Raw genomic sequence first — 7,856 nt, 5'->3', positions numbered from 1 at the left:
CAGCTCTGTAACAAAGGTCTGCAGTCAGTCCTGTCGACGATGCTGCAGATGGTGAGCTGTGCTTTCATCCCAATAGCGAGACTAGCAGTCTTCACCAAATCAGATAGCCGCCGGAAGCCAGAGAGGATATCCTCCGATCCATAGTGATACACATCATTGGTGCTGACATCAGCAATTAGGAGAGCGATAATTAGATTCAATATTATTCTATCTGTATAGTTGCAATAGGCTGTTGATGTAACTGATGAGGAACTTTGGACCTCCAACACTGACTGTCTACAAATTTACATAGCCTGACAAATGCAGCCATGCTTCAGCAGAAAGAAAGAGCATTTCAGGATCAGTGTCCCTATCATGCATAGACTGTAGCAGCCATTTGTAATAATGAAAGTGAGCAGCAATATCTGAGTTAGTTGACTGAAACAATACTGTAATTTTGTATGGCTTCAGAGTGAGTTAATGCACAGCTCAACGAGCAGATGTTGCTGACATGCCAGTTCGAAGTGCTAAATGGCACAATGATTTTCTTGGACTGCTTTCCAAGGGCTCTCCTACATCATCTAATTTATTTTCACTTAAAACACAGATTCTGTAGACCTTCATTTGTGTAACATGGATCAGTCTCTTCAAATTTCTTCAGTAATCTAAGTATCGTTGACTCATTAGGAATGTGCACACTGGGAAATTTTGCTATGAATACAAGCCAACACTCCACATTAAATGCTGTGATCCTCTGTGTGTACCATAGCGAATGGAAACTTGACAAACAACTCAAAAGAAAACACCTGTACACTCAGTCTCATAGTATAGGTGGCTCATGCACAGTGTCACTGTCTGAGGATTGGGCCCAGTGACATATGGTCAGGGGAAGCCCCCGATTCATTGTGGGCATCGTATGTGAAATGCCCTGTACTTCTCTGTTGTGTCTCTCTATCATGAAAACGCCTTCAGGTAGTTATGGCGAAATATTAAAGCATTTTTAATTTAACTTGTGAATAAGTTATGAGAGAAAGGCACTTTTTGGTGATACTAAACTCCTTCGTACTCAACATATCAACTGTTTGGGAATTTTAGGTAAATGTGAAATATGATTCTTTCTTGGGTTCCCACTTATCCAATTGTGTGAATGGAAGGAAAGAGAAGCTCTCCTGTTTATTTTACATATTTTGCATAAAAATAATATGTAGTATGGTTCTCCAAGTTATTGTAAAGGAAGTACAGGAAGTTGAAAACCTTCCTCTGACTACTAATTCAGCCCACAATGAATGTTGTATTCATCTACATTTATACTCTGCAAACCTCCCTGAGGTAAATGGCAGAGGGTACTTCCCATTGTATCAGTCATTAGGGGTTCTTCCTGTTCCATTCACATATGGAGCTTGGTAAGAATAATTGATTGAATGCCTCTGTGTATGCAGTAATTATTCTAATTTTATCCTCACAATCCCTATGTGAGTGATATGTAGGGGCTTGTAGTATACTCTTTGAGTTGTCGTTTAAAGCCGGTTCTTGAAACTTTGTTAATAAACTTTCTCGGGACAGTTTACGTCTATCTCCAAGAGTCTTCCAGTTCAGTTCCTTTGGTATTTCTGTGACACTCTAACATGGATCAAACAAACCTGTGACCATTTGTGCTGCCCTTCTCTGTATACATGCAATATCCCCTGTTAGTCCTGTTTTGTATGGGTCCCACACACCTGAGCAATATTGCAGAATTGGTTGCACGAGTGACTTGTAAGCAATCTCCTTTATAGACTGATTGCGCTTCCTCAGTAGTCTATCAATTAACCCAAACTTATCATCTGCTTTACCCTCAACTGAGCCTATATGGTTATTCCCTTTCATAACCCTGCAAAGTGTTACACCCAGGTATTTATAAGAGTTGACAGAATCCAAAACTGATTCATTGATATTATAGTCATAGGGTACTATGTTTTTTTTTTTTTCATTTTGTGAAGTGCATAATTTAAATTTCTGAACATCTGAAGTAAACTGCCAATCTTTGCATCACTTTGAAATTTATCAAGATCTGAGTAAATATATATGCAGCTTCTTTCAAACAGTACTTCATCATAGATAACTGCATCATCTGCAAAATGCCTGAGGTTACTATTAGTATTGTCACTGGTATACAACATGAACAGCATGGGTTCTAACACACTTCCCTGTGGCACACATAAAGCTATTTCTACATCTGATGATAACTCTGCCTCCAAGATAAAATGCTGTGTCCTCCCTACCAAAAAATTCTCAATCTAGTCACAAATTTCACTTGATACCCCATCTGACTGCACTTTTGAAAAATAGTGTAGGTTTGGTACTGAGACAAATGCTTTTTGGAAATCAAGAAAAACTGCAGCTATCTGACTGCCTTGATCCAAAGCTTTCGGTATGTCATGTGAGAAAAGTGCGAGGTTGGTTTCACATGATTGATGTTTTCGGAATCCATACTGGTTGGCATTAAGGAGGTAATTCTGTTCAAAGTACCCTATTATGTCTGAGCTCATAATATGTTCTAACATTCTACAACACACGTGTGTCAAGGATATTGAACAATAGTTTTGTGGATCACTTCTGCTACCTTTGTTTGTGGGCAGGAATGACCTGTGCTTATATCCAAGAACTGCCTATGGTTTTTGTTCAAATGATCTATGATAACTTATAGTTAGAAGAGGGACTAACTTAGCTGAAAATTATGTATAGAATCTGATAGGGATGGCATCAGGCCAGGAGCCTCGTTCAGTTTTAACGATTTCAGCTGTTTCTCAACACCAGTGACATTACTACTGATTTCAGTTATCTTTTCAGTGGTATGAGAATTACACTGGGGCAATTATCCTAGGTTTTCCTTCGTAAAGGAACATTCGAAAATGTTCCTTCAGCTTTTGCTTTGCTACCCCAGTTTCATTTCCTGTCTCTTTCTCTGGGGACTGAACGCTAACTTTGGTGGCACTAATACCCTTTACATATGACCAGAATTTCTTTGGGTTTTGTGAAATATAATTTGACATTATTCTGCTACAGTAGTCATTGAAGGCATCCTGCATAGCTCTCTTGACTTCCAAACACATTTCATTCACCATCTCTCTATCGATAGCCATACACTTTGTTTTCCACCTGTTATGCAGTGATCTGTGTTTCTTTAGAAGTTTCTTTACAGGGACTGTATTGCATGGAGGATCCCTTCCATTACTAACTGTTTTACTGGCTACATATTAATTAGTCAATTATTCTTTTTAACATGACCCATAGTTCCTTTACATGCTCCTTCATTGTGCCGAAAGTTTCAAGTTCCTCACTGAGGTATGAGACTATTGATTTTTTATCTAGTTTCCTGAACTTATACACAGAAGCACCAATTAAACTGATACAGGCATGTATATTCAACTACAGAGATTTGTAAACAGGCAGAATACGGCACTGAGGCAACACCTGTATAAGACAAGTGTCTGGCACAGTTTTTAGATCAGTTACTGCTGCTGCAATGGCAAGTTATCAAGATTTAAGTGAGTTTGAACGTGGTGTTATAGTATATGCACAAGCAATGGGTCACATCATATCCGAGGTAGGGGTGAAGTGGGGATTTTCTTGTACAACCATTTCACGAGTGTACCGTGAATATCAGGAATCCAATAAAACATCAAATCTCTGACATTGCTGCAGCCAGAAAAAGATCTGAAGCTGTTTATCACACTTTCTAAAACTTTACCGTACAATTTATAATATGGTCTTTTAAGGGGATCATTTGATACTCTAAATGAGTCAAGTAATTCCCTCTCAGTGCTGCAAGAAATTTGAATTCCTTCAATAACCCAAGGGTTACCAGCAGAAACCTCAATATTCTTCCTGGCAGTGCTTTTTGAAAAAGTCATTTCAAATAGAGAGATGAATTAATTTACAAAAATCATAAATTTATCATTTACAGTATTTACCCTATATACTGGATCCCAATCTGCCTGTGACAAATGGTAATTGAAGGCCGAAAGAGTGTCAGTGTTTATACATCTAAAGAACTGATAGGTGTGGGAAACTTTGCTGCAAAAATTGATATTGTTGACCATCATGATCATAAAATACATTTATGACTTGGCTTATACCTATACTGTTGTCTTGTCAATGAAAATATTGTCTGTAAGACATTGGCAGTTTTCTGTAACTCTAATGAGGTATATTAACCATAGCACCAATTTGTAAGGAGTTCACTAAATGCTGTAGATCAGTCTTACAGTTATTCTCAGTTAAAAAGTTAACCTATAAGTCCACTGTATATGATAAATTTCTAATTTTCAAAAAAAGTTCAGCCAAAAGAGATTCTAGGTTACCACTAAAGTAAAAAGCTTTCCTGCCAGAGGAACTGTAGCTGTTTCTGTCCTTTGTAGTAATTTCAATGCCAATGACCTATCATATTGATCTGTACAAAATTTGTTTGGATATAAATGTGTATAAATAATTTTGTTATTAATATAAATTACAGCACCACCTTTCCATCTACATGTTCTACAATAATGAATAGCTAAATGATACCCATTAAGCTGCAGCCCCTCAGTTTTAACTGTAATATGGTGCTCAGTAGTTCAGAGAAGTTGTGTAAAGTTAATGGGACCCATATCACATAGATTTACAGATTAAAATATTAATTTATTGTTCAAATATCTGATATTTTAGTGAAAAATAGTAAGATTGATAGAGTCACATTCACTACTGTGATGTGGGTCCTTTTGTAGATTCACTTACAGCTGATATATCTATATTGTGAGCAATGTCACGGTTGGACACTTGCCCACTTCAGCATGTTGCTGTGGTCATGAGGTTACCAGCCATAAATCACTGCTTCTTTTTGGGACTCATTTTGCTCTAGTTTTTCACTTGTGCATACCGCAGCAGAAAAACTTTCAAGCTATTGAGGCTGATTGGATGAAAAACCATAATTATGTCGTTGATGTTTCCTGACTATATGCTTCCATTCTTCTGCTGGGTACCCTGCTGTGTAATTTCTGTTGCTGGGAGCTCCTTGTTTTTTGTCTCTGTGGTTGGTGTTGTTTGGTTATTGCTGTGGTTACCTTTAGCATTGATGAATGGTCTGTTTGTCCTTCTGTGTGCAGTAGGGGCATGTAGTGGGAGCTCGTAGTACACTTTCTTGGTTTTCGAGCCTTTTCAGCAGCTTGAGGTAAGGTCTTTGATCTTTAAACAGCATATTCACTGTTAACCAAATGTACAATTTTTTGACTTAAGAGAGATTTTCCCTTCCATTTAAATGGATGTCATGCCTTGTGTAATGTTCTCTGGCCACATCATCTATTGTGAGGAAGTTCATTCTGGGGAAGGCCTGGCAGATTTTTCTACATAACTTATATGCTTTCTTTATTTCTACATTTACATATGAAAAGCAAGTGTTGAGTTTTACACTTGCTAACACTTTTTTACACTTACTAGCACATTTACTTCATATTCAATGGATACACAAATAGTGAACCAGAAGTAAAGAATCACACAGTCCAAGAGTAGTCTGGTTCTGAGGCAATAGTTATCATCACACAGCAGCCAGCATAATATGTGGATCATACAGATCCCCAGCAAGAACTGCCATTCCTGGTGGAGTGCCCACTTATATCTGCCAGTTCAGCCACAGGATGCCATCAGGTGATGCAGCGATCACCTCGAGGCTATGCGTTATTTCCGAGATTTGTCTTGTGGTGGCCACTCACTGTTTGCAGGACCATTGGTGGTGTGGGTGGCAAATATGCATTGACTTCAGACAGTTGAGATAATTCTAGCTCGCTGTCCAAGTTGGTTACATCAATAAGACAGGTTATATCTTTTAGGAAAGCCGATACCAATTACTTGATGTTTACAAATACCACACAGTGTCTCATGTTACTTTATTGAGCCAAACACCAAAAAGCTGCTATTGAATAAGGGGAAAAAAAAAACGGTTAACATAAACTTTTACACTGACAGAGCACTGAAAGACCTGAGTCAAAACAAGGCCCCCGGAGTAGACAACATTCCATTGGAACTACTGACGGCCTTGGGAGAGCCAGTCCTGACAAAACTCTACCATCTGGTGAGCAAGATATATGAAACAGGCGAAATACCCTCAGACTTCAAGAAGAATATAATAACTCCAATCCCAAAGAAAGCAGGTATTGACAGATGTGAAAATTACCAAACTATCAGTTTCATAAGTCACAGCTGCAAAATACTTATGTGAATTCTTTACAGACGAATGGAACAACTAGTAAAAGCCAACCTCGGGGAAGATCAGTTTGGTTTCCGTATAAATATTGGAACACATGAGGCAATACTGGCCCTACGACTTATCTTAGAAGCTAGATTAAGAAAGGGCAAACCTACATTTTACCATTTGTAGACTTAGAGAAAGCTTTTGACAATGTTAATTGGAATACTCTATTTCAAATTCTGAGTGTGGCAGGGGTAAAATTGAGGAAGCGAAAGGCTATTTACAATTTGTACAGAAAGCAGATGGCAGTTATAAGAGTCGAGGGGTATGAAATGGAAGCAGTGGTTGGGAAGGGAGTGAGACAGGGTTGTAGCCTATCCCTGATGTTATTTAATCTGTATATTGAGCAAGCAGTGAAGGAAACAAAAGAAAAATTCGGAGTAGGTATTAAAATCCATGGAGAAGAAATCAAAACTTTGAGGTTCGCCGATGACATCGTAATTCTGTCAGAGACAGCAAAGGACTTGGAAGAGCAGTTGAACAGAATGGCTAGGGTCTTGAAAGGAGGATATAAGATGAACATCAACAAAAGCAAAATGAGGATAATGGAATGTAGTCGAATTAAGTCGGGTGATGCTGAGGGAATTAATTAGGAAATGAGACACTATTTGGGGAGCAAAATAACTGATGATGGTCGAAGTAGAGAGGATATAAAATGAAGACTGGCAATGGCAAGGAAAGCGTTTCTGAAGAAGAGAAATTTGTTAACATCGAGTATAGATTTAAGTGTCAGGAAGTCATTTCTGAAAGTATTTGTATGGAGTGTAGCCATGTATGGAAGTGAAACATGGACGATAAATAGTTTAGACAAGAAGAGAATAGAAGCTTTCGAAATGTGGTGCTACAGAAGAATGCTGAAGATTAGATGGATAGATCACATAACTAATGAGGAAGCGTTGAATAGTATTGGGGGAGAAGAGAAGTTCGTGGCACAACTTGACTAGAAGAAGGGATCGGTTGGTAGGACATGTTCTGAGGCATCAAGGAGTCACCAATTTAGTATTGGAGGGCAGTGTGGAGGGTAAAAATTGTAGAGGGAGACCAAGAGATGAATACACTAAGCAGATTCAGAAGGATGTGTGTTGCGGTAGGTACTGGGAGATGAAGAAGTTTTCACAGGATAGAGTAGCATGGAGAGCTGCATCAAACCAGTCTCAGAACTGAAGACCACAACAACAACAACAACAACAACAAAAGTTACGAGATTTACAGTGACACAAACATAAAGAGAAGTTATTAAATAGACTGAACAGTTGGTGCTAAACTTACAGTATTCTCAGTAAAGTCCCTGACACAGAAACAATAAAATTAACCTACTTTGGGCTTGAAAATGTGGTAATCCCATACCAGATCCCATTTTGGCATAGTTCTCACAAAAATATATTTGCTACCAGTCAAGTGAATAATGAAAATAATGTAACAAGTCTGTCTCTTTTCTACTCAATACCTCTTTAGGCAACGCAGTGACTTTCCACTGTCATGTATCTATATGTGTGAAACAGTATGACAATTTCAAGAAAATTAGCATATTTTTACAAAACTAAAAATGAACACCATCATCATTAAATCCATAATTCCTGTGATGTTTTCAAAGTTGATCAATGGCTGTGTAAAG

This window comes from Schistocerca gregaria, chromosome X (genome assembly GCF_023897955.1).
Source record: "Schistocerca gregaria isolate iqSchGreg1 chromosome X, iqSchGreg1.2, whole genome shotgun sequence".
NCBI classification, from domain to species: Eukaryota; Metazoa; Arthropoda; class Insecta; order Orthoptera; family Acrididae; genus Schistocerca; species Schistocerca gregaria.
The sequence above is the reverse complement of the archived record's forward strand: the minus strand, read 5'-3'. Positions refer to the sequence as shown.